Below are 5,000 nucleotides of genomic sequence, written 5' to 3'. Positions count from 1 at the left end.
ACGTTGCTTTTCATCCTTTCGGGATCGATGAATTAAGTACCAGTTACGTACTGATGTCGATCTAATCAACTGACCCCCTCCCTCAAAATTTCGAGCCTTGTGCCTAGAGTAGAAAAGAATATTAAGACATGTTTTTATCGTTTATCTTTTACTAGTTTCAGTCATTAGACAGCGGCCATACTGGAGCACCGCCTTGAGAAATTTTTAGTTGATTGAATCGACACAGTGGTTATATTTTCTTTTTTTTGTGGGGGGGACCTGGTACTTATTCTATCCCTCACTTTTGCAGAACCGCTGAGTTACGAGGACGTAAACACACCGGCACTGGTTGTCAAATGAAATATAAGGAAAACAATTGTATGTGTAGACGATCTTTAATTCATAATCCAGGTTCGTACAGATACAATATAAATTCTACAAATTGTTTCGGAGTCTAGTTAATTCCAAAGACAAAAAGGAACTAGTCTCTTAGATTCTTCGTCAGGAATAGATAATTACGACCAACAAAAATATCCAAAGACCTGTTATAGCCTTGACGGGAACGAACAAACAATAATCTTTGATACCTGACATCCCTTTGAAGGATTTCGGTCCTCACCTCTTTTATATATATATATATAAATTATATATATATATATATATATATATATATATATAGACGATATTCTTTCAGCTTCCTTCTACCAAATCTACTCACAAGCGTTTGGTCGGACTGAGGCCATAGTAGAATACACTTGCTCAAGTTGCCATGTAGTGGGATTGAACCAGGAATCATTAGCAAGTTACTTATCACACAGCCACTCCTGCGCCTATATATTCATAGTAGTAAAATTATATTCTATGCAGTTTGGTGGTGTGTAACGTGGAATCAGCACTAATCCAGCGGACCAAATATCAAAGAATTCCAAGTGTAACTACCCTTGCTGCTATTTCTAAATGGTCCAAAAATCGTGAAGATAACTCGTTCGTTCATAAATTATTTTGTTGTTAATACTTTTGGTTTTGTTAATATTGCTGATACATTTGATAGGATATAAATGTTCATATATCAAAAACTATTTTGTTTAATGAACTTTTCATTTTTTAATATAGTATGGGATGAGTTGAGGCAGATTTGGTAGCTATGTCTGCAACCACGCACAGGTTCTGTTCATTGGTTTGTATAATAGGATGTTGTTCACATCGAGAAAATTACATTGTGACACATTTGCATATCTATTATGCTTCATGTCCTTGTTAGCTGTTATTTGATGTTATCCTACAAGTATAGCTTATCTCTAGGATTAATGTATTCTGTGACCTATCATCCAGAAACTTGTGATTTTCTAACTGATAGGTCACACAAAACAACACTGTCTGCCCCCCCATTAATGTAAGTCTTAACGATAAGGTTAGGTGACCCCCCCATCAAATGTCTACAATTACGTGAGAAAATAAATCTTAATTTCGTATCAACCAAAGATATTGTGATGCGAAGATCATGTCTTACCTGAGGTCATTAATAGCGTAAAGAATGTGATTTAGCTTCAGGTGATGGTTGAATTGTTATAATTGTTATTGCGCAGTTCTTTACAAACATTACCTTCTGTTCCATCACTCCAAATACCGTACTTTACGAAAGAAATGGTACAGTTGGCTGAATATACCATGTAATTATATTTTTCTCCTCTTCTCAATAATAATAATTCTGTAAGCTGCATTCCTATAGAGAAACACTTTACATTTACTGCCCGCTTTGCATCCAACTCTGAAGAACAGCATCAAATATATCCCTTTTCACTGTACCCAATCCTCAACTGGGGAAATACCTCGACTTGCTTCAAATCAACAAAACCACTGGATCTGACTAACTTCCTTCCATTGACCCTATAAACACCCAGCTCTTTAATATTCCATTCTCTGCTGGAATATATCTTGACATTGGCGGTCAGAAGGTTGGCAGATCAGAGAGTCATTAACGTTGACGTTCTCTACAATCTCGAATGTATCTCTTCCCTCAGCAATCACTTTTACGGTTTGCGCAGAAGCAGATCTACCGGAGACCTACCGTATGTGTCCCTCACCAATGACCTCACACTTTACAGAAGTTCGGTGAAAGCAATACTGTTGCCCTAGATATCATCGAAACACAAACATATATAACAGTTAGTGTGTGTGTGTGAATACGTGGGTGTGTGAACATGCGTGCTGTGCACTCTAACGCATAGTTATGTTCAAGGGATCGTTTCTCTCTTCAACCCTTTTCAAATGTAACGTTCTTGATATACGTGGAAAAAAGTGACAAGCATGAAACTCATGTAATAATATATTTGATTGACACTTCTATTTAAATTCTTTTGAAGAAAAATCAAAATTTGAGTTGGCATAATAGATTTTTTTATATCACTGTATCGATGGCTGACAATTGGTTTCTATTGGTTTTAGTGTGTGTCGCACGCTCCTCTATAAAAGCAGTGTTTAAGGGAAAATATAGTGTATCAATGTAAGCTGATAACATGGGATCATAAATATTATTAAACAGATTCATCTGCAAGAATTTGGAAATCTAGATTTCATAGTCACTGTCATTCGTTTAATTATAGATGTAAAGGTAATTGCATAAATCTTAGTAAATGCATTTCTAATTTAAAAGATAGGAACAAGTAATAATTTAAAGTGGTCTATTATTAGCTACACACCATCGTACAATATTGGCAATTCTACATGTGATGTTTGACTTGAAGAAATGTATAATATAATTACTTCTAAATTAATATTATAAAATTTTAATGGTAATCTTATAATAAAATGTTGTCACAAATTTCGGAGGGCATTCAAATATATCAATTCTTAAATATAATCGCTTTTCGTTTATTATATAAGCTTAATTTTTCTAAAAAAAGTTAAGTATATTCAATAACTAATTTTCGTGACGTAGAATCTCTATGCTTCTAATTAGTGGCGTAGAGTTCATATGTTTATTTGTATTCTTTCGTTATTCACTGACGTCACCAGGAATTCAAAACTAAAATTGCATTTCTTAGATTATATTTCTTCTTATCATTTATTTTGCGTTCGTGCACTGGAAATATTTTCTTAGTTCATTTTGAATTTAACTAACGCTTGATCGTTTTGAAAGCGTTGAGTTAACAAATATTTTCGTATATATTAATTTAAAAGGTATTCTCTGTATCTAAGTATATTCAGACAACCGAAACGATCGTCGGTTTTGTATGGTGAATTCGACAATTAAAGATGTGATGTTCTCTATTTCCATTTTTTATTCATATGTATATGTATATATATATATATATATATATATATATATATATATAAGCAATGTTAATTCTCTAAATGAAGTATTAACAGTAACTGCACGATAAAGTGTAGTATACTGCCACTTAAGTGTGGCTGACCCCTAGGGGTGGATGTTACTGTTGCTTTTAGCCCCAGGAGGACATCTCCTCCAGCTGGCTTATCGACACACGACTGTGTCCTGTTTGCCAAGGGAAGTTATCCCTCTCACCTCGATCAGCAGCAGTAACATCCACCCCTAGGGGTCAGCCACACTTAAGTGGCAGTATACTACACTTTATCGTGCAGTTACTGTTAATACTTCATTTAGAGAATTAACATTGCTTGTTTTCACCTTTTCAATATCAGTGAAGAATTTCACTGGAAAAGAAGATATAAATTTGCCAGGTTTTTGTCTCTCTCACCAAGGTCATCAGCTGTCGAACGCCGACGAAGGGAAATAACCCTGAAATCCGGATACGTTCGTGCTGCTGATCGAGGTGAGAGGGATAACTTCCCTTGGCAAACAGGACACAGTCGTGTGTCGATAAGCCAGCTGGAGGAGATGTCCTCCTGGGGCTAAAAGCAACAGTAACATCCACCCCTAGGGGTCAGCCACACTTAAGTGGCAGTATACTACACTTTATCGTGCAGTTACTGTTAATACTTCATTTAGAGAATTAACATTGCTTGTTTTCACCTTTTCAATATCAGTGAAGAATTTCACTGGAAAAGAAGATATAAATTTGCCAGGTTTTTGTCTCTCTCACCAAGGTCATCAGCTGTCGAACGCCGACGAAGGGAAATAACCCTGAAATCCGGATACGTTCGTGCTGCTGATCGAGGTGAGAGGGATAACTTCCCTTGGCAAACAGGACACAGTCGTGTGTCGATAAGCCAGCTGGAGGAGATGTCCTCCTGGGGCTAAAAGCAACAGTAACATCCACCCCTAGGGGTCAGCCACACTTAAGTGGCAGTATACTACACTTTATATATATATATATATATATATATATATATATATATATATATATATATATATATATATATATGTGTGTGTGTGTGTGTGTGTGTGTGTGTGTGTGTGTGTGTGTGTGTGTTAATAGCTGATAGGGAAATCTTTATGCAACAATAATACACTATCGAGTATATTATAAGTCACTACTGTATTCCATCTGTATTACCGATGCTGTAAGTTATCTCTTATGATTCTTTATAGAAACTAGAGCTAGCATCGGAAGCTGGTTCATATAGAAATACCTCTAAACAATGTTAACGAGAAGTTGGGAAATATGTAATGGGTGTATGTGCATATATATATGTGTGTGTGTTTGTGTGTATGTATGTATGCATGTATGTATGTATGTATGTATGTATGTGTATATGTGTTTTTATATATAATGATAATCTTGATTGACAAAAAAAAGAAGATTTCAAATAACAATGGGGAAAGACTGCTTGTTATTTAAGGTCGCTTGTGCGTTTTTTCACCCACCATAATTGGCGCGACTGTGACAAACTCGGCAGAAAATATGTTAATACAAAATGAAATATATTATTATGGGTTTCGATTTTACTGTAACTGGAAAGTTGAATTCCTCGTCAAGCAGATTGGGAAGGCTTTCTTGTTATTTCAGCTTGAGACTTATTTCAAATATTTTAACTTTCTTATACTTTATTCAAGAAAGAAAAATAAAAGAAACTGAAGAAAGTAAAAAAAAAAAAAG

At 35.2% G+C, this 5,000-nt stretch overlaps 1 long non-coding RNA gene across 1 annotated transcript in view; it reads right to left on the bottom strand.

Annotated features, from left to right (window-relative positions):
* Positions 1–5,000, bottom strand: part of LOC128248531 (uncharacterized) — a 21,887-nt gene that overhangs the window by 16,417 nt on the left and 470 nt on the right. The window lies entirely within an intron of this gene.

This window comes from Octopus bimaculoides, chromosome 8 (assembly GCF_046866305.1).
Source record: "Octopus bimaculoides isolate indiv1 chromosome 8, ASM4686630v1, whole genome shotgun sequence".
Classification (NCBI taxonomy): domain Eukaryota; kingdom Metazoa; phylum Mollusca; class Cephalopoda; order Octopoda; family Octopodidae; genus Octopus; species Octopus bimaculoides.
The sequence above is the reverse complement of the archived record's forward strand: the minus strand, read 5'-3'. Positions and strand labels throughout refer to the sequence as shown.